The sequence below is a fragment of the Podarcis tiliguerta genome (assembly GCF_965153285.1).
Source record: "Podarcis tiliguerta genome assembly, chromosome: 3".
Taxonomy (NCBI): Eukaryota; Metazoa; Chordata; class Lepidosauria; order Squamata; family Lacertidae; genus Podarcis; species Podarcis tiliguerta.
In genome coordinates, this window is record NC_139536.1 from 96,436,699 (window position 1) to 96,460,521 (window position 23,823).

The window sequence follows — 23,823 nt, forward strand, 5'->3', positions numbered from 1 at the left end:
ATTGGCCGAGGGAGCCGGCATACAGCTTCCGGGTCATGTGGCCAGCATGACTAAGCCGTTTCTGTCAAACCAGAGCAGCACACGGAAACACTGTTTACCTTCCCGCTGGAGCGGTACCTATTTATCTACTTGCACTTTGTGCTTTCGAACTGCTAGGTTGGCAGGAGCTGGGACTGAGCAACAGGAGCTCACCCCGTCGCAGGGATTCAAACTGCCAACCTTCTGATCGGCAAGCCCTAGGTTCTGTGGTTTAGAACACAGCGCCACCCGCATCCCAGATGTCTAGGTAGAGAAAGCTAAATATGTGTAAGCATGAATTCAAAGGGTGAGTAGAGTTAGTGGCTGGGATGCAGGGCACTGCAATACTTTTGCACTCATGTGGTATGGAACATGGCAGTAAAGTCAGCGTATTTTATGTATTACAGACTTTAGCAATAAATACCAGACAAGAAAGCACTTACTTGGACATGAGATGAAATATGGTAGGAATTGTCCAAGCCATTCCTGAGTGCCCCACTGTATGGTATATTATCCAAAGACTAGCTTGTAAAAAGCACACCCTATGTTAACTGAACTATATTTATAGTGCAGCTTTCATTCCAAGGCAAGACAACTTGTTCTGTCAGTGTGCATATCCTTCCACTGTCATGCTAGGAGGCTATAGGGCTTTGTCATATGCAGCCCTCATCTTCCCAGACATTGCCTCAAGTATTTATATTTGAAAAGACATTGTAGTATTACTGATGATATAAATATAATATGTATGTCTGTATTATAATATTTAAAGAGCACTTTATTTTCGTTACCTTCAAATACCCTAAAGTTGAAAAGTCTCTACTGCATATGTATGTCTTCACCCAAATCCCACATACCTTCTTGTAATACAATCTGTCTTGTGATCCTCGTGAATGACAGTGGCCCTAAGCACTGCAAAATCTTTCCAGTGCATGTTTCAGCTTTGATTTTTAAGCATAAGATGTAAGAGTAATGTAACTGATGGAATCAAAGAGACAGGTGGTACCTGCTCACACATCATTCCCAGACGTAAGAGACCTTCTAACATAACAAAGGCCATCTTCTGCAATGTTTTGCACACTTGCCATATGGAATCATCCTATCTGGCTGCATCTGTCTCCTTGCAAAACTTATCATTTTTTAATGGATTACATGCAAGCAGGAATGACAACTGAGTAAATTACTGGCTGATGTCTTTTTAGGACTGAAATTAAGCAACAGGGTGGCAAGAAAAGAGAAGAGTTAAGGGTTTCAAATATGTAGACAAATGAACCACATACTTTCATTTATTATAAACAGTGATCTAGTTTAGGGAAATCTGATCTTGCTGATTTGATTTCTCGCATTTCCTGTTTTCATCTACCATGCCATCAACTGGATTACACATTCAAGCCTTGATGAAGGTCTGAACCAAGATGCTTGGAGACTTAAATCCAAAGCCCTGCATCCTTGATCTCTTTTGCTCTCATACACCTTGCTTCATGCAAACCCAGGATTGTGAGGTGGCACTATAAATCCCCCAATCGGAACTGTGTGATGACAGCCTTACATTTTTACGTACATAAGAAGATCTGAAGCTACCTTTGAGCTTGTAAAAGGTAATAATCTATCTAATACTTAACTGTGCCTTCCAAATAAAATGCATTTCCTAGCCCAGCTCCTTTGAACTAGATGATGATGATGATGGTGATGATGATGATGATGATATTTCTACCTCACCCATCTGGCTGGGCTTCCTCAGCCACCCTGGGTAGCTTCCAACACATATAAAAATGTAATAAAACCTCAAAAAAAGCTGTTCAACTGGACATTAAACCTAGAATCATTATCTACAAACACAGATAGATGTACAGTGGTACCTCGGGTTAAGAACTTAATTCGTTCTGGAGGTCCATTCTTAACCTGAAACTGTTCTTAACCTGAAGTACCACTTTAGCTAATGGGGCCTCCCGCTGCCGCTGCGCTGCTGCTGCGTGATTTCCGTTCTCATCCTGAAGCAAAGTTATCAACCCGAGGTACTACTTCCGGGTTAACAGAGTCTGTAATCTGAAGCGTCTGTAACTTGAAGCATCTGTAACCCAAGGTACCACTGTATGCCACTCCCTACCAACAATGGAAACTGGCTTGGATCCAGCGTCAATTAGTTTCACTTAGTTGCCACTGAAACCAATGGGACTTAAGTGCAACTAAGTACAGTGGTGTTTATTTGCCAACAGAATGGACTTCCTCTCATGTAAAATACTTCCTCTTTGTCTCCACCCCTACTGCAACCCACTGTGTGCCCCCAAATCTTGCTCTGGAGTATTGGGGCACACTCCTTCGGAGATCTGGAGGTGTTGGAAAGCTGCAAGGAGGAGAAACCCTGCTACTTAAGCACCAGATACTGGGTGTCGCTCTTTGTTTGGATCCAGCCCATGAAACTTGGGAAGTTGTATGAATTGTCATTGTCATATTGGTTAATGTATTGTCACTTTGTAACTAAAAAAAAAAATATTAAACAAAGACATCTGAATGAGGCTGAACAGCACGGGTCTGATAAACTAGCAGAGGCAAAGCACATTGACAATACAAATCACACAATTATTAATTTTAGTACACAAATGTTTTTTTAAAAAGAAATAAAAAGAAAAAAAGGTTTCTGAGCCCTTCCCATTATTGCACAATGCAAAGGATAATATATTCCAAGCACAAATGAATACAAGTATTAACAGAGTAAAATGCAAAGATAGTTCATATTTTGTGTAATAAAAAAATATAAGCCAAATGTTTCATGGGCCTTCAGTTTGGCAAGATTCCCAGGCAGAAATAGTTCATTCTGTCTTCAGACTAATTTCACATTCACTGTAGAAAGCCCTCCGTTACCTCCCTCCACTACGGCACTTTGATAAAGAACACAGTGTGTTTCAAAAGAAGTTACACAGCACCTACACAACAATTAGTGAAATGTTTGTGCATGTCACACCTAAATCACCATGCTCTGTGAGCAATATTCTAATCCCAGTGAATATGAAATTTAATGGGTAATTTTCTTTGGCCCGAATTACTGAGAACTACAAATATAGGAGTGGAAATGCTGAGTCACTAACAGTGAGCAGCTTTAATATTCACATTCCTTGGCCAAATTAAACGGCCGGAGTTTGCATACAGAAGAGAAACTACTATTCTGATGATTGACTTACATTTTAATGTATGTCATTCACAGTGCAAAGTCATTAGCAGGGCTAAAAGGCAGCTTTTAGGGGACTATTTTGAGCAGAAAGGTGGTTTAACAGGTAAATGTTAGAAAGCTTCTTTGCTCTGTGTTTAATTTCTGTTTTGAACTGCAACATCAGCAGCTGCACTCTGAAGCAAACTCCTCCTACCCAAAGGACAATAGAATCTCACAGATGGTTGGATCCACTTGTATGCCTCCACCCACAGAAAGTTCTTTGGTCTAGCAGAGCTTTTCATGAAACAATATATGAGGGCAAGGGGTGATTTTTGTAAATTTTCCTGAAGTCCTATTGTGCCACGTGTGATAGTGTCCCAAAGGGGACCATCCATACTCTTAAGCAGTTGAGGAAAGGGCTGCAGAGGGAAAGCCTTTCTCCTTTCCAATAATGGAAGCCTCGAATCAAATATATTTCCATCGGCATGTTCCTATTTACTAGCGGCAACCCACAGTTTTCTTGCACCAATCTCTGACAAATCACTGCCCTTATTTATTTATTTTGCCTTTTGAGAATGCTTTGTTTAAAAGTTGTTAGTTAGAGTAGTTAATACTTCCAACATCAGTTGCACTCACCCCTGCATCTCTAGAAATTAAGCTATATCTGCTTCCCACCCACAGACATCTCTAGTGCATATTAATATATATGTATCATCACAAAAGCACTATACTGTGCAAAGATGCCATTATGCCCATTGCAACAGCTACAAAACTTCACCATGATGCTAGTTGTGATGCAGTTAAGCACTTGTTCCTGTTAAGCAAAAAGACGGTTGTGTTTGACTTTAAAATCAGTCCAGAACAGGTCACAGCACCAATGCATACGCCCCCCCCCCCCCCGGTGAATAAATATTTAAATGTGTATATCTAATACAGTACTATTCTATTAAATAAGGGGAGTATAGACTGGGGTTAGGGAAGCATCAATTCCTTTTCTGCCCCATATTCATCCCATGCAGCTGCTTCCATTCTGCTGCACTTCAGCTTCCAACAAATTTAGCAAAATTTCACTTAGTGAATTACCTATTTAACAGCATAGCCATTAACATGAATTCATTATCGTGAGTTATTTTATTTCTGAAATTATAGCATGGTCAACACTTCAGAGTCTATTTCATGTCTGATGAATTGTCTTATGAAGCTTATTAACAAATATTTTTTTTTTATCTTAAAAAAACAACCCAAAGCTGGTGACAGTACTACTGCATCCACAGCAGTTGTGTTGTGTTACGATGGGTTTCATTTTCAAATGGTGGTGGCCATATACAGTGTTACCTCAGTTTAAGAACAGCCCTGTTTACGAACTATTCAGTTTACAAACTGCACAAAACCAGAAGTAATATCCCAGTTTGCGAACCTTACCTCACTCTAAGAATGGAAGCCAAATGGTGGAATGGTACCAGCAGCAGGAGGCCTCATTAGGGAAAGCATGCCTCAGTTTAAGAACAGTTTCGGTTTAAGAATGGACTTCCAGAACGGATTAAGTTCATAAACCGAGGTACCACTGTACCTCGGGTTAAGTACTTAATTTGTTCCGGAGGTCCGTTCTTAATCTGAAACTGTTCTTAATCTGAAGCACCACTTTAGCTAATGGAACCTCCTGCTGCTCCCGCGCCGCCGGAGCACGATTTCTGTTCTCATCCTGAAGCAAAGTTCTTAACCCGAGGTACTATTTCTGGGTTAGCAGAGTCTGTAACCTGAAGCGTATGTAACCCAAGGTACCACTGTATAGTAAAATAAAATGGGGACATATAACTTGGACATCAGTGAGCACCAAAAAAAACAAACAAACACAAAGCAAAACATTGTGAGATTTCTCATTGGCTCCAGGAGACCAAAGAATAGTAAGTAGCATCATACCCTGGAGGTGGCTAGAGACAAACCATGTGGAATGATTATGTTAATGCAACAAGGATTACACTGAAGAATGAAAGGAAACACTAATGTGCATCAGAGTATAGCACAACAATTTTGTGATCGTTAAAATCTGTCAGTCTAACCGAACAGAAAAGATGCATAAATATTAAACGGATGAAGGATTCACTTGGTTTCAGAGCTTGTAACTGCTGAAATTATTGAATATGAAAATGGGCATGAAATCTCACTGGACGTCACATTTTTTGTTGTTGCTGTCCTTGGCAATGTTGACAGAAATTAGCCCAAATTCAGTAAGTGGGGCACAGGGAATGCTTCCCTGGCACAAGGCCCAAGTGGAAACAAGTCCCAGGACCCCAGAAGGAAGCTAGCGGAGAAATGTAAGCTCCTTAGGATAATTCCTGGTCATTCAAGCTGCAATTCTAAGTCTCACCAAATTTGCCTGGCCAACTCAAAGACAACAAAAAGGATAACTAATTGCCTGTAAGAGCTGACCTTCTTCAGAATCCCCTTTCCCTGCTATTATTAACTTGCCTCCAAAGGAGGGACAGGAATTGTCTGGCTTCCCGTGGTTGCCTGGTCAGGGACTGGTGTTATTGCTTTCCCTTACTTCCTTCAACATAGCTGGGAAACTTGACCATGCTCAGAATGAGGGGAACTTAATCCCTTTGGCCCTTGAATTCTGCAGAAGCACTTGACTATTTCAGCATGCAGTAGTTTCTGAATATGTAGAGATGCCCCCAAGTCTCTCCCCGTTGTTGCCAGTGCAACAGTTCTCTCTGTCGGCTAAATATCCTGAAACAATCTCAGTAGTTTGGGGTATATCGTCCCTCAAAAGAAGCAAGTAGATACTTTAAGCTACCAAGGAGTCACCAGTGGGTCTCTTCGAAAAATGTCGAAGGGAGGACAGTCCAAAATTATATTGTAGCTTGTATCTGCTGTGTTCATACCACAACAGCAAATATTTAGCAGAGATATTTAGCCAAGATTTTTAAAGTCAATTTTAAAACTACTTATTTTACTTAATGGGAGCTACTGAGTCTTTTATACATTTTATGTGTTTAATATGTCTCGATTTCCAACGTTTTATGGATGGTGTTTCTCTCTCTTTTATTATTATCTAAATTATGCCATTAAAGGCTGAATGAATGAACGAGTTCTTTCTGTCTAGATGTGTATGTGTGCACATGTGTACACACAATCTCCAGTAAATTGTTTTTGTGTGTAGATGCGTGTGAGAGGAGTCACTCGGCTGAAGAAGCTGCTGCTTCTTCCTTGGAGTTGAGACAACACATTGTCCTGCTCAGTCACTACATCATCTGAATGTTTTGTTCCCTCCAGTGCTGTCCGCTAGGAACTAGGTAATGGTTAAACTTTTGCTCCTTGCGTTGAGGAGGACCTCCAGCAACTACACAGCTATGTCACACAAATTAGCACATGGCAGGATGTTCACGGAGGAAAATGTTCATCATCCTCTATAGTTCAGAAAGTCAGCTCAAATTCTACTTGCAGCTTATAGTGGAAGAGCAATGATTGGATAGCATATTTAGCCTTCTGTCTGGAAACATGGTATCTTTCAGAATTCAGGGGAAAAAATGACTTCTTTGAAAGCTGCCTCATATTTTTTAAAAAGCTGCCTAGCCTGTATGCTAGGCTAGATTCATGGGCAAGCTTCTAGTGTGGGTCAGCATTCAAATATGCAATCTCCCAGCTGTATTCTGAAATGAGCCATGCCAGGAAGATGGTACCGCTTTCATTTTTCTGAACTTTTGAATCAACTCTAAAAAGGATCAGTAAAGATACTACATCCTTGATCTTTTATAACTGGCAGGATCCCAAGACTCCACATGTTCTGCCACATAGACACTACCACCCCCCCACAAAAGGGGATGGGAGCTGACTTTGGAAATTTTCCAGAACAGCACTTGATGCAGGAAGAAGAGCAGCAGCCAGAAAGAAAAACAGGAAGCTCTTGTTGCTGTTTGCAAGATGAAGTCCTTTCTGCGTGCATTGTCTGGGCTCCTACCTGTGAATCAGAACTTGAACTCTTGGCTTGCGTGTTGTGATTAAAAGCTTTATTCCAAAATTCAGTACAGTACCCCACTACAGTGGTACCTCGGGTTAAGTACTTAATTCGTTCCAGAGGTCCGTTCTTAACCTGAAACTGTTCTCAACCTGAGGTACTACTTTAGCTAATAGGGCTTCCCGCTGCCGCCACAACATCACTGCGCAATTTCTGTTCTCATCCTGAAGCAAAGTTCTTAACCCGAGGTACTATTTCTGGGTTAGTGGAGTCTGTAACCTGAAGCGTATGTAACCTGAGGTACCACTGTACAGGTCAGATTACAGGATACAGGTTCATAAGGCAATGCAGGTGTAAGACATTGTCAGACGTTGCCCCACTTTTGAAGACTGCAGTGGGTACAGTAATTTGTACAATTCCCCCCCCAAAAAAAATCTCACAACTGGACAAGCAGTCGGGCACTTCTAAGATTGGTCAGAGTGTGCAGGGGCTGTTCACACTGCCTCTGCAGAGCAGGAGGTGGAAGAGGCGACGAGGCCACCTTGCTATCAGATCTATCTTTAGGTGCCTCCTTTGAAAAGGCTGGTTCCTTGCTAGTGAGGAGAGGAACTAAGACCTCCTCTGATGGCAGTGACATTATGCTTTGGGCATCCAATGATACATAGGCAGGCTGTATCTGGCTGCCCGCTCAGCCCTTTTCCCAGATCCAAGTTACCCACCACACCACACCACCTCCTGGGATTCCTGATCACCACACCCCAATCCACTAGGACTTTCTCCAGATCAAGCTCCTCTAAGTCCCTGATCTCCTCCTCTATAACTGACTACCCCTACATAACATCTCCACTGGACTCATGATAATGTACACATGATTCTCTGAATCACAGGATTTATTTATTTTTTCTAATTAACACCTGTTGATATACTGAGAATGAAAGACAATCTAAAAATAGAAGAATACACTGGTAGAAATACTCAGTCACCCCTAACCAAAGACAGCACTATTTTGGTTTCCAGCACATTGCTTTCTGGAGTGGGGTGTAATTTACTTTAATTAATGTTTTCATACTGCGAAGGCAGTTATCTACTAATATGGGTGAACTACAGCAACATTCCTTGAAATAAAAGTGATCATATAGCTTGAGAACTGAAATTACAGAAATCAGGAAAATACAAGTTTTCAGGTGTGTTTTTTAGAAACCTTTGCACCCAGCGTGAACATTATCAATTAAGAAATGGCCCTGTTCTGTGATTTCAATGTAATTAGCACCAAATTATAAAATATATGTTTTATTGGAAATCGCAAAAATCAAGGGAGAGGTGTTAGTTTAAATATTCTTTATCTGTCAAAAGGGTCGAAAGCATAGCACAGAAGGCAACAATGTGAAGAATGTATCACTTGGCTTTTCTAGATCCCTAAAAGCCCAAAACACATTGTGATTATGCAGGAGTTTTCACTTATGCAAAGATTACCCCCAGGGTGGAACTAGCATTAAGAGAAAACACATAATTTCCATTTTCTTCATATTCTAGCTGGGTTTTGTGCAGATAAGAGAGAAGACAAATGATAATGCTGCATGTTTTATCTGTCCACTGATTCTGCAAATAATTCTTTACCCCAGCAATACTCTTGCAACAGCCTTCAGCTCATGACAAATCAGCCCTCAATAAAAACCTGTCCATTTTAAAATAAACCCATTTTAAATTAGCATCAGAAGATGGCCAGTGATGGTGCCAATCAAAGCTCAAGAGGGAGGGAGTTCTACAGCCAGGGCAACACCAAGAACAAAAAGCCCCTAAACCCAGTTCCCACCAATCAACATCCCTTCCGTTTCTTTCTCCTTCTCCTGTATCCAAGCTCAAGCCCAACAAGCCTAGAAGCTATCAGCCTGACCAGCCCTCATATGCATGCATGATAAAAAGGCTAGTGAAGCTGTTGCTTGAGGCAGTGTTGGTTACTGATTACTGTATTATTATTGTTAAATCACAATCTGTGACTTCCTTTTTGTAACTTGGCGAACTTCAAAATCTCGTTGACCTTTTCTGACTGCAGCTCATACAGCTAAAACATTTAAACCATCCCTCGCAGTTGCTTAGGGACAAATCCAATCTGAGCAATCTCAGTAGCAGACAGCCTTTTGGATAATCAGAGAAAATGACTTGGGGGGGGGGATTCTTTCCTTTAAAAAAATTCCTCTGGGATAGGCACAATTACTAGACAAATTCTAGTTTTGATTTCATCAAGATGTCTGCTTGAGGGTAAAGCAACACATTCAACACACATGTAAAACAACTCTTGATAACAAAAACAGTAGCAACAGAGCCAGCCCTACTATTGGGTAGCAAAAGGCAGCCACCACAAACTAACCTGTTGCCTTCATGTGCTGTGGAAAGCACTGTTCCCTTGGCAGTACTGAAGTAAGATTCAATTGTCATTCCAGCCGGCTTCTATAGTGGAGGGAGGCTAACTTTGTGCCTCGAGCAGCAAAAAGACCTGAGCCAGTTCAGAGTTTAAGATAGAGCAAAATAATGCCTTCTGGATAAAGGTGACACCACGTTTTACTATGCCATGTAAGGCTTTCTCAATGAATAAAAACTTAAATTGAAACATTCCGTACCTGTCCTCTCCCTTCTAGGAGGTACACTAAAGAACATTTTACAGGAGGATGTAAATACTCTCTTGGGTTGGGTTCTAACTAAATTTTCCAAGAATGGAAGGTGTTTGATCAAGTGGAAATATGCCTCTCTATTTCCACTGGGGGGGGGGGGGTCAAAGTCCTTTCATATCTGGCTTCTAAGTTTGCACTATCAATTTTCTGGTTTTGCAGATTTATGCAAATAAATCAGTGGAATATTAACCTGGACTCCATGACACCAGAAAACTTTCAAGATCTCAAACTCCCCTTTTTAACTCCTAATTGTTCTAATTGTTTCTGATGAATGCCCTTTGCTAAGAAAACTGATGAGGCGCACTCCCCCAAAAGTAATACCTTCTGATGCCAGATCCTCCAACCTAACATTTTTTTACAGCACAAACCAGGTTGATTCACACAAGGCAACTCAATTACAGTTGCATACATACCACATACAGTGGTGCCCCGCAAGACGAATGCCTCGCAAGATGGAAAACCCACTAGACGAAAGGGTTTTCCGTTTTGGAGGTGCTTCGCAGGACAAATTTGCTATGGGCTTGCTTCGCAAGACGAAAATGTCTTGCGATTCCTGGGGGGGGGGTTGCTCCCCACCCCCTTTTTCTAAGGCACTAAGCTGCTAATAGCCTTTTAGCAGCTAATCCGCTAATCCCTTAAGCCGCTAATAGCCGCTAAACCGCTAATAGCGCTAATCCGCTAATGGGCTTGCTTCGCAAGACGAAAAAACCGCTAGACGAAGAGACTCATGGAATGGATTCTTTTCGTCTTGCGAGGCACCACTGTACATTTAAAGCTTCTCCAAAGACTTATCCAAAGAGTTCTGGAAACTGAAGTGTACCCCACACAGAAAGAACTACAGTTTCCGGCATGCTTAACAAACTCCTAGGATTCTTTTGGGGAACTTGCATGCCTTAAATGTGTCTAAAGTGTATGGTGTTAGAATTCCTGCCCCATGATTGCAGTCATAGGATTGTTGTCTATCACATGGCGGTATATGTTTTGACTCCACAAAGTGGGAAGTGACGGAGATAGGATGTTTGTGTTACTGTGTTCCATTAAGTGGGACTATTGTCCTTTGTTGTTGTTGTTTTGCTGTCTGATACTAGAGAGAGAGGGAGCCATGTTGCAGTGCTCCGTGTATGTTTATATAAATATATGGTGTGTATGCAGCCTGTAGCTGGATTGGGGCCAAACTGAGGCTGATGGCAGCTGTAGTCCAAGGACACCCAGAACACATAGGTTGGAGACGGCTGATTTACCTACTTACTGCTGCAAAATACCACCAGGATAACTCCGGCTATCATGCTTGAAGCAGTTCTAATGATTCCAAAACTAGCCTGCCCTATTAAATGTTTTTAAAGGTTTTCCTCTTGACATTTTTCGGTACAGTCAGGAAACTGTTGTTTTTATAAATAATTTAGTTCAAAAAAAGGAATTGATGATTAAGGGTACAGGTAAAATTTGCATCTCTGTTATATGTACAAAAAGCCTATTATCCATCTCATTGTGCCTTTAAAGGAGCCATACAAACGGCCAGATAGACAGAACGGGAAGTCAAGGAGGCAAAGCAACATCTGGTGGAGAGAAGAGTAAAGTAGCAATTTGACCATTAGCTAGGTGAGTTTTCTTTCTTGGGTTGACAGGTGCAAATTCTGTATCAAAAAATGTGCTTCTGAAGTGTTTTAGCTGAAACATCATTTGTCTCTATTGGTGGGTGGGAACTTTGGAAGCATGTTTTTTGATGTAGAAGAATTTCCAATTGTTCTCCCTGGCAAAGACAGTCATCAAAATGCTGTGGGCAATTAATTCACATCGACAATCTGCTCTTGACACCAAACTGAAGTTCACATTCTTTCTCTGCTTTCATTCCAGATAAACCGAAAATTGTCAAGCGAGCAGAATTTTATTGGTACAAATCTCCTACAGCCCTATCAATTAAAATGCTCACTGATTGGCTTTATGACAATTCTGACATCATGGAAAACTTACATGACAATTAAAAGTGCACAGTCAAAATGGCAATGATGCTTTAATCAGAAGAGCTTTTCAAGACTGCAGTTTACTAGGGTTTTCTGCAACATTCTTGCAGAAGCTTAAAATTCACATTTCCTAACCATGAATTTCTCTCTCTCTTACTGCCAGAAAGTAAATGGGGGGCTGAGGCAGAGAGAAGTAGATCAATGTTTGTAATAGACCTTGAAATGAACTTGGCATTTTAGTTTACTACTACTTATGTTAGCAGCAGCAAGACAGCAAAGCAGCAATTCCCAGGAACAGAACCTTAGCTGAGGAGGAGCCAACAGAGTATGTGGCAAACAATACTTTTGTATTTGTAGTCCATGCCACAAAACGGACACCAATTTCTCTCACCCAATCAAAAGAGGAAAGTGAACCACATCCAGATCCTTACCTTGCCCTTAACTCCATTCTGCCAGTGCTACAATGCTTGTAAGATCAGATATCGAAACACTGAAGAAAAACTTATATTAATTCAACTTCCTTGATACCTTTGAGGGATATAGCGATCATATATGATGCCATAACAAAAGCATGAAGGGGGGAATTTCTCATCTGAGCCAGTAAAGTTTGCTAAGAATCCTTCCTTCCTGCAAAGTTCATTTCTGCAGAAGGGACAGTGCCGAACAGGAAGCAATATTCCTGGAATTAGTACTGTGCACTTTCAATAGATAGACAGATAGAGATATGGATATAAATATACACAGATGCACCTACCATAATTATGTAAGGCTGGACCCCATATTTAAAAGATTTTAATCGATGTTGAAAAATACGAATTGGAATTATTTGCATTTTAGCAGGTTATACAACTTGAGAGTATATTTTAATGCATTTGCGACATGGCAGAAAATTTTGGTGGTGGTGGTGGTGGTAGATATCAGTACACAAAAGCTGGACTTTTACTGTCAAAGAGTCATGTTTTAACTCACAGGCAATTATTACTTCCAACATGTGCTCTGCAATTCCAGTGCTCAGCAGGCAAGTTCTTCTGCAGCGAATCCCCAAATTGCCTGAAGGCAAAACAACAAAAGTAGCTGGCAGAATACTGCTGCCGACCAGCTGATTAAGCTTAAGACTCAGGTCTGCAGCTGAGTGGGTCAGTATTCAGATGGTCATCATAGGAAGGGCCTGCCAACTGACCCAGGCATCTTGTGGCCATTAATAATAAGTGTTGGCTTCTCAGCTTGTTGTGACAGACAGAGGGCCTGGGCTACAAATGAGATCGAAAGTGTTTGGCAGCAGCGAGGTATGTCTCATGTTCTGCTGTATCACTTTGCAAGTTACAAAGCTTCAAGTGGGGGGAAATCAATAGCAACAGCAATTTATTAGACAAAGCAATACAGTCACCTGGATTAGCATACGAAGGGGGTGGGCGAAAAGAAAAGAAAACCCTTGTAAGTTAAATATTAATGTAACTGGTATGCAAGACATGGTTTGTTTATTGATTCCTAGGTCTCCTTTCCTGTTCTTGACATTTGTTAGTTTGAAAGTGCACAAATAGCAAGTTACATTGAATTCATGCTCATTTGAGGGAGCTCTTCACATCGCACACAAGTCTGTACTGCAAGGGTGGAGCAGAATCTCTACAATCACTCAGCATAAAGACTGCCTTGTCAAGCCTACACAATTTGAACTGTATGCATCTAATTGCTGCATAATGTAAAAAGAAAGAATTTGATTAAGTGAAATTACTGCCTTCATTGTTCCAGAAGAAAACACTGCTTCTAGGTAAATGATTTACTTATCCACATTGCAAAGTACAAAGGCACAAAATAGTGGCATAGAGATATTTGGTTTACTGCTAATATTTACAAGGCTCAATCTGAGCCAGGATTCATTGGGGTTGGTGCTGAATCATACCTTGCCTTAATGTTTAAACACTCTCCGCTGAAAGGGATCATCCACTGTTCAGAGAACCATGCACATTCCCGTAGTGTTTAAGTTTTCTTGAAATCAATAGCATAAGACCCATTGATTAGAAGGCGGTACAGGTAAAGCTAACTCTCAGAACTGTAGCCAGTGTGTTTGAGATGCTGAAAACTGATGTAAAAGCCCTGCCTATGTGATGGCTTTTGTATTGTTTTTTCTCACACAGCTGTCACTTGATGTTGCAGCAACTGAACACTGAACATGCATGGCAGAACTGAACTTTCACCTTGGGACCTGTTTAAATTTGAAAGCCAGCAGCCAGTTTTATGCGGAGGCAACAGAGTGTGTATAATCTGTTCTCTTTACAACCAGCCCTAACACTTACAGAAACCGGAAGAAAGCTCTCAATACTGTAATGCACATCTCCCTCCCATGCCTTTCTTTCTCCTTGGCAAAAATAAAAAGAGTAATTTCCTGGCGGGCTTGAACAGAGGATGAGCCTCATCCTGCTGCTTTCTAACGAGCTGCCCAACTTGTTTTTGGTTTTTTTTTTTCCATAACATGAACACAGCTCTTTTTTGTTTTAAAAACAACAACAACCCTGCAATAAATAATACATAAATTATCATGTTAATGAAAACAGCACACATTTATCACCTATGCTTGACTACTCTCAGAATAGTCTATTTTGGAAAAATGTAGTAAACATCAGCATGCTTAGTATGTGCTTATAAAAAAGAGTTGGAGAGAAGAAGCATTTATTTAGATAGTTGACTCATATTGTCTCCTTTTATTTCTACATGGCTAAGAAACATTTGAATCTCTCTGCTATGAATGAAAGTACTGCCAGAACAAATGCCAGTGTACCTCAAATACTTAGTTATTTGCTTAATGAATTTGTAAACCACTTTTCAAGGAAAAAAGAATCTCCCTGGACATACAATAAAATACAATTCAAGACCACACCACAAAAATCTCGAAATAGTATTTCATCTATAATAGCCCGGAGGACCAATCCCCAAAACAGTACAATGTAAAAGGATCAAAACCAGAAAAGAAAAATTAAAGCTTGTGTAACCCGGCCTCTTGAGTGAGATGGGCGCACAACCCTAGAGTCTGTCAAGACTGGCCCGTACGGGCAGGGGTACCTTCACCTTCAACTGGTACAAAAGCGAGAGTAGCAGAAGAGGGAGGAAAGGTGTCTTCTACTCAAGCTTCGTATGGCCTCACTAAATTATGCCCGGTTTGTTTGTTTGTTTGTTTGTTGAGGTTAAAAAATGAACAAACTCGGGGGCCACCAGGGGGCGCATTGGAAGATGGCCGACAATAACATCTCTCCGACCCACACGAGGTAATTAAGAGGCTGATATGTGAGTATGCAGCCTCCCAGCCCCCCCAAGGGAATGGGGGGGACTGCCTTGCCAGCTGTGCCCATAATTCACCCCCGGATTCGAAAAAAGGGGGTGACCGGGCACTTGGCACAAAGCCCTCGTGTGAGGCCGCTCTCCTGGATGCTATCTCTGATCGCACACTGGTTTGCATTACTTCGAAATATATAATTGGATAAAGAAGCAATTGCACATACTTCAAGCAAAGATCGGGTGTAAAGGCTGCTGATTAATGGGACCTCTGTGTGCGGAGCAACGCCTGGATAATAAATCAAGTGAAGACTCATTAAGAGACGGGTATGTCGGACTGAAATGGAAAGGGGGGGGGGAGTGAAAAAACTTTTCTTTTTTTGTCTTATGTGAGTACCCAATAATCCTCCCTCCCAGAGAGAAAAAAAACGTTGTAATTTAATAATCACAAACTGGAGATTAAAAGCTGTGTGGAAATGAATTATTGAACAAAGAAAGGCTGGTGGAAAATATCGGGAACGGAAGGAAAGCTTTGTGACGCAGTTTCAAATAGATTCGTCAAGATGGCCTGCCTACAGGAGGACGGGGGGAGGAGGACCGTGGTCATCAGAAAGTGAATCGGAATGTGAATTTGACTCGGCAGGGACCCCCCTGAGATACAGTATCGCAGGCTGGTGGAAATCACGGACAGACTGTAAGAATGTTGTTTACGGAGGTGTGGAAATGGCGGCTGTCCTTTACGTGATATGGCTCCTGGAGAGTATAAAATCCACACAGGAAATGTTTGTTCTCAACCCTTGTGAAGATTAACAGAGATCTCAAAGAAAGGATTATATGATTACAACAAGAAGATGAGGAAAATAATAAGGAGACTATCTGGACAGAACTGGATAGAACTGTGAAATTAAAGCAGCAGCAAGAGCGATGTTAAGACCCCTTTCGGAGCGCGAAGTATGGGTACCCCCATTAAAATTTTAAAAATTTGGCTGTATAATTTGGAACTAATGTGATTTGGAATTAATGTGATTTGATTGGCCTGTTAATAAAAATTATTTATAAAACCAACAAACAAACAAACCCTCATCCTCACTCCTCTGTAGAAGGGGGCAGAAAAACTGAACAGGCAACTACAAATAATAAGCTACCCAGCAATCTGTGCACAGTTGTGATGGGGGATTTCATTTATTTCAACAATTTATATACTGTTTAACACAGCAGTTTCAAAGCAGTGCTCAATAATCTTTTCTTAAAAAATAAATATAAAATGAAGCTATACTGGGAGGATACGGGGAGGAATTCCAAAATCGCACTAAAATTATCATTTCGTAAGGGCAAGCATTTTGGCATAGCTGACAGAACAACCCCCCGCTCCCCCAAGCACAGTCCCAGAGTTTCTCTCAACTACCGGTAATTCTCTCAGCTAATTTCTGGGGATCTTTGAAGCCCAGGGGGTTGTGGGGCAGAGTGAAGAAAGACCTGCTACACTGACAGAAGTTGTTGTACAGGACTTTAACTGATGAGACTCATTAGCTGAATCCCTCCCACTGTGCTAAATTGTCAGATGTGTGTGTGGGGGGGCATTATCCATAAAAACATAGGAAGAGCCAGCTGCACCAGGCTAAAGTCCTACAAAGGCCAGCATCCTGTTTCCACAGCAGACTACCAGATGCCTATGGAAATCCTCAAAGCACAGCACTGTCCCATCAACTGGAATTGAGAGGCTTACTGCCTTCAACAGTAGATATGGATTATGGTGGGATGCAGCCAAAACTGGCTAGCTTCTATGAACCACAGTGCCTTCATTTCCTTTCCGTAATACCTTTCCATAATGAATTATGTCAACGCAGCTTCCCTGTAAACAGATATTATTACTTCATTCCCTGCCAGCAGGGTGGCAGTGCTCACTAGGAGCATATAGCTCTAACAATGGGATCTCTATTCAAAAACCCAGTTAGAGCATGTCATACAAATTGGTACTCCAGGTCTAACACCATTCAAGATTAAGCATTTCTCACTATTGTCAAGTCACAATCTTTCCAGGTTACCATGGTTATCTAGGTGTCAAAGAAAAGCATAAATGGAAGAAAATGTTTGAAGGGCATTTTAGAAATAAAGTGTTCGTGTTCAAACAGCGCACTAAACTATTTTTCAATAATACATTTATTGCATTGTTTAGAAATATGCACAACGTATTTCAAGATTTATTTATTTATTAATTGTAAAGGAAAAAGAGAGGATTGAAGCACTCAGCCAATATTCTCTCAGACTCCCTCCACATTGAGTAGGGGAACACATGGTCCAACCCTGCAAAATTGTTTTCTCAATACCGAACCTGGAAAAGAGGCTAACAATTCAAAGTATAGCAGGATCACATTAAGTAATAGTCAGATCCTCTTAGAATTAAAACTATATAGAGTCAATGCATTTATCAGTAAATCTGCATTTGACAAATGTATGTGGTAATGAGAGAGCTATGAACTAAAAAAAACAAGCTCTAGAACCTCAAGTTGTATATACCATTAAAAATTGGCTCAGGTTTTCCATAGCTCAGCAAATTACAAGGCAATTTCTTCGCTTTGTGGTCAAAGAAATACAATATGTAAAACCAATTGATTTCCATTTATTTTCATCTATTAATCTTCTCTCTTTGTCAGGGAAATTTGAGCAATCTATATCCACATCCAATTTCCTTCACATTACACACACACACACACACACACACACACACACCCTCTGCAAGAACCACTTGTAGCTCTCTGGTAAACAAATAACCTCTAAAAGGCAGAACTCATCTGAAAGCATGCTGGAGACTAATTTCACAGCTATCTGGAAACATCTACAGCTGTCTATAGAAGCGAAGGGTAATTGTTGCTGTGTTGCAGTTCTCTCTCTTATGTTTGTTTGTTTGTTTAAATTTATACACTGCTTGATTGTTTAAAAAATCCCTCAAACTAGTTTACAAAAGATGAAACAGTAAATGGACAGAGCATGGTATGACATCTGCTGGAGTTTGAAAGGGTCAGCTGTCCATCCAGTGAGAATGGATGCAGTCTCAAGGAAAAAGCAGGGATATCAATGACTGGGAATGCAATCCCATTGGGTTTCAAAGGTACTTGTGATATGGCATAGGAGTCTGATGTATAAAGGAAATCCTACAGAGCAATTCCAAACTCTTGGGATCCTAGTCATAATCTCTGACACTCTGGTGACAGTGCCAAATGGGATCTTTGGTTGAAACACTCCAGACAGATTTTTGTCAACAGAATGCCACCGGCTGTCAAATTTAGGCAGAATGTGTGGAGTCTCCACAAGAGCATTACAGTGGTACCTGAGGTTATAAACACTTCAGGGTTACAAACACTTCGGGTTACAGACTCCGCTAACCCGGAAGTAGTACCTTGGGTTAAGAACTTTACCTCAGGATGAGAACAGAAATCGCGCAGCAGCGGGAGGCCCCATTAGCTAAAGCGGTACCTCAGGTTAAGAACGGTTTCAGGTTAAGAACGGGCCTCTTGAACGAATTAAGTTCGTAACCAGAGGTACCACTGTACTTTATTGCCAGACCCAGCTAAAAGCTGGGGTATAATCCAAGCTTAATAAAGCCAAACTGGGCTAGGTTCAGGATAGAAGGAGAAGGAGAAGTAGCAGGAAAATGGGAAGTTGCAAGAGGAACAACCAAATAAACCTAGATTAAGACCACAGAGGAAGCTGGCTGTTTTCTAAGGAATGTATTGGGCCTCAGCTGGAAGCATATGCATTACAGCCAGGGGGAATAGATGGACTGCTTAGAGAGGGGGAAGCCATGCTGAGACCTGGGACCTTTCCTCCTTCACAACCTGGATATATTCACCATAAGGAGCATCAGCCGTCAAACCAGGAAAGATCCCATTTCAAGTCTGGCAGATTCAGAATCATTTGTATGAAATGTGAAAACACCTCCTGATAAATGATTTTCAGAGAGAAGACCCTTGCCTCTAGGAAAATGTGACCTTTGCTTAATGTGAAAATCAGCTTTACATCACCATCCATGCCTGACTTATAGTTCTCTGACTAATACATAGTAACAGACTTCATGGAAATTGAACAGTCAGGAAATTATACCCATCATAGACAGATAGGGGAGTATAAATTATTTTACAGAGGATGAAGAGTGACAAAATGGCATCTCCTTTTGCAGGCTTCTTCACTGAGTCATTATGCCACGTATCCCCAGAACCAAATTCTGCAGAAGGAAGGTCATCCTTTCTGCTTGAGACCCACCAAACCCTGCTGTTTTATGATAGATGCCACACATTGAAGGATTATGTTTAAATTCCTACATTAAAATAAAATGCAAAGTGTGTAGAAAGGGCAAACTTGTCACCTATGATGTTCTAAGCTGAACAGGTCCCCTTTCATCTGCAGGTATCTGATGGTCAGGTCACTTCAGGAAAAGACAGAGACTGGAATGCAAGATTGTGCATGGAGCCTTCTGTCCATCCTCCAGAGCTTTTTATGTCTTCCTGTTGCAGCACCCAAGGGAAAACAATGGCATCTAGCATGTGCTTTAGACATGCATATTAGCCGCTCTAGATCCCAGCCATAATCATACCATATTATGACTGACCTACCGTATTTTTTGCCCTATAGGACGCACTTTTCCCCCTCCAAAAATGAAGTCCTATGGGGCGAATGCAGGCTTTCGCTGAAGCCTGGAGAGCGAGAGGCGTCGGTGCGCACCGACTCCTCTCACTCTCCAGGCTTCAGGAAGCTATCCACAAGCCTTGCAAGCCCGGCGGGAGTTCCCGCGGGTGCGCAAGGCTCGCGGGCAGCAGCCTGCAGCGCGGAGGACGCCCCGGGCTTCACGCAGGTGTCGGGAAGCCTTGCGCGGCCGGGGGAACTCCCCCCGGGAGCTCAAGGCTTGCGGGCGGCAGCCTGCAGCGCGGAGCATGGGGCACCCTCCGGAGGACGCCCCGTGCTTTGCACAGGTGTCCGCAAGCCTTGCGAGCCCGGCGGGAGCTGCTGCCGGGCTCGCAAGGCTTGCGGATAGCAGCCTGTTCTGGGCCAGCATCCTATGGGCCAGTGCGCCCTAAAGGGCGAAAAATACAGTATATTGCACCATGTTGCAACGACACAACATTACTCAAAGAATCCGAAGAGCAGGCCCAAAACAACCATTAATGAACATCAATGAGCAGTGGCCTGAATGTGTCTTCCAGGGGACGGGCACACACAGGCGCACTAGGGGAGTGGGGAGGAGGATGCAGCAGCACAGGCAAGGGCCCTTCCAATCAGTTCGATCCAACTGATTTGAAGGGTGCGTGCCTCTTGCGCCCTCCTCACGCTGCCCAGCCAGAGCAGGCTGGAAGGGGGAGGTAAGGAAGACACAACAGGGCAGGCGAGTGCCCTGGCAATCAGTCTCGAGTGCCTTTATGATCTGTGTTGTTGTTTAGTCATTTAGTCATGTCCGACTCTTCGTGCCCCGTGGACCAGAGCATGCCAGGCACTCCTGTCTTCCACTGCCTCCCTCAGTTTGGTCAAACTGGTAGCTTCGAGAACACTGTCCAACCATCTCGTCCTCTGTCGTCCCCTTCTCCTTGTGCCCTCAATCTTTCCCAACATCAGGGTCTTTTCCAGGGAGTCTGTGCTTTTAGTTTTTATAGAGATTATGTTCTGCCTCCACTGTCAGAGACAGTATGCTTCCAGTTGCTGGAAACCACTGAAGGAAAGACTGCTTTTGTGCTTGGATTTTACTTGCAGGATTCCCACTGCCATCTGCTTGGCCACTGTGAGAGCAGGATGTTGGATTAGCAAACAATGCAGCAAGGACTCGCAGTGGATTGCAGTAAAAAGAATTTGAGTTGAAAAGTGATGATAGCACATGACATGACACTTACTGGAGATCAAAATCTGAGAAGTAAATAAAAACACAGTAGCGAGCATAAAACTCAACCCCTAAAGTGCGCAACGATACGTGACAAAGAAATAGAATTGTTTTTCTGGGAGGAAAAATCCCATTAGTGTGTTTTTATCCCCAAGACTGAAAGCAATATTTCATTCCAAAGTTTCTGGAAGTTTATAGATTAATTTAAAAATCAATTAAGAATATGGAAAGCACATTAATAATGTTTAGAATAATAGTCTTATTCTCAATTGTAAGGTTTACTTTATTTGTGTGTAGTCTGCAGTTCAGTATTCATAAATATTTACATGTGCGGAAATCATAATCCCTATTATGCTGCAAATTAGATCAATTGGGTTTTATAAAGTCACTTTAATTGATAGTATTTTTAAGATGTGCCTGTCTTCTAGCATTGGGGTTTTTTATTATAGGGAATTATCATAATATGCTTACCCAAGAGTAAAAAAAATGCTTACACTTAGCACTTTATAATTATAATTATTAAATTACAAATGTGAAATAGTTTTATAAGAAGCATCAGCATATTTGTCTGGAATTACTTTTAAATATAATGTTCCATAATACTTATTAATACACCATTCAGCTCACAGAACAATTACAAAGGGGGAGAAGTAAGGAAAAAAAGAAATGAAACATAGGCATTTTCCAGTGCATTTATGCCTTCATGTAAATTGCTTAAGCAGCAGAGATGAATGTCTACTGTCTAAACAGAAGCTAGGAGGTACAAGATACTAAATTTTAGTGGGGATAAGGTGTAGGGAGATCCAGAAATTGTGTGGGGTCAAGAAAACAAAGTCTTCTATTCACTTTCCCCTTCACATTAAATAAAACTATTTCGGTAGCAGGAACTTACTAATCCCAACCCAGTCCATCTAAATCAGGGGTCACAAATGTGATGCCCCAGGGTGCTTGGTACCCTTGAAGTCTTCCTTGGTGCCCCCACCCCACTGTCCCCTAGGGGCAGATACCTTTCATTCCTTGAAAATAATATAGAGCTGAAGGAGGGAGTTGTGAGAATGACACCCTTTCCCACTTCTTTTCGCTGCAAGTGCTTTTCAAGGGCCAGGTCAATTCCACTGTATCCAACTTCTACGCATGCACTCATTCTCTGTATCTCAGGTGGCTGGGTGGTGGGACTCAAAAGATGAAACCAAAGAGGTGACATCCATGTCACTCATTCAAAAATCTAGATGTGCATATTGGACCACCCCCTAACGTGCCCATAAGCATAATATATCAGAACTGATGTGGAAGACAATATTACTCCCTTCCAAACATTTGGAGGCAGTTTCTATATTCCATGATTTTGCATTCAATAGTGATTATGGAGGCAGGTTCCACACTCAACCTGTGCAAGTTCTGCCTGCTTGCATTGTTATACCTGCTGATATCCACATCCCCATCTCTTGTTTATTGTGATCAAACAGCTGTGAAATAAAACATGCAGGAAGTAAACAACAGCCAATGTGCTTTTTTTTCCTGGACACCCATTTCCCTGCTTATTGTCCCTGTTCTCCACAAAGTTTATGTCCTACAAAATCAGCCCCAAATAATATGGCCAGAAAGGGGAGGGAAGGCATGAAACTGTCTTAGGGACAACAGTGCTGGCAAACAAAGTGGATTTTAAAGCTATAAAATGGGAATGGAGAGCAAAGCATCTTCTATTAATGAGCACATGGGAAAATGGTAGATGGAACTGGATTATACATTGCAAAGACACTGCATGTGGAAATACACTGCCTAAATTCTATTATTATTATTATTATTATTATTATTATTATTATTATTATTATTATCATCATCATTATTATTATTAGATGAAAGAGAAATTTTTCAGTCTGCACTTTAAAATGAGCCAACCTATTTCGCCATTTCTGGACTGATATGCAGCTCAGGATGCAGCTATTAAGAGGAGTATGCACTTCTCTGAATTTTGTAATGCCAGTGCTGTACAAGAAAAACCACACATACATGCATTTTTACAGCTGCATATGCATACAAACATGTGTATTCTAGGGAGAAATGCATTAAAAACATGCAAAATTTCAGGGGAAGACTGTATACAAACGTGTAGAATTTAAATGCACAGTTTTTATCCAGTTTTTTATTTTTAAAAATCCACCAAAATGGGATTGAATGGAGCAAGCATTAACCTTGTTTGATGTCATATATGACATTAGGTACAATCACATGTGTGTAGCCTGGGGGAAATGGCCTTTTGGGGCCAAATTAGGATCCCTGCTGGACCTCTGATCAGAGAGATATTTGCATTGGAGACCTTCGGTCGCAATCTGTGTGCCATACATATTAAAAACACAACTAAGCAGATAAACACAAACAAGAGTTAAAATTATGCAATTCAAAACTCAAGACAAAGCAAATAAAATTGCAAGGGTCCAATGATCTTTGTGGGTCAGAGGTTCTGCAGTAAGAACATGCTTAGAGAGTGTAGATTCTCAGCTTTTAATTGTGGCATAGATTTGACTTGTTCAAGAGGAGGCCCCATAACATTCTTGAATATTTGCAATCCTCCTCAGTTATACCTGAGTGAGTCCTTTTGGCATTAGTGAGTTTTACACACACTGTTATAAACAGCAGTTCATTTTTTTTGCAATGCTCATAAAGATATTTGTTAGCCTCATACAGTTCCTTGTGAATTCTGGAGCAATTCACGTCTCCAACGGTATGCCCATTTAAGAAGCATTTTTATTAATGCATTTTTGTTTGTAATCCAACATTTTGGGGGGGAAAGTTATATATACTTGCTTGTTGGCAGATTATGCTCCCCACACAACTTTCTGATGCCACAGATTCTGGGAAATTCTACACATAGGCTCATTAAGCGTCATGAATCACCTTCAAAGTCTCCCCATGCATAATTTGTCCTCTGCCAAAAAACAGCT

General features: G+C 41.4%; 1 protein-coding gene across 2 annotated transcripts in view; it reads right to left on the reverse strand.

Annotated features, from left to right (window-relative positions):
• The window catches only part of CSMD1 (CUB and Sushi multiple domains 1), a 920,428-nt gene that overhangs the window by 390,319 nt on the left and 506,286 nt on the right, over positions 1 to 23,823 (reverse strand). The window lies entirely within an intron of this gene.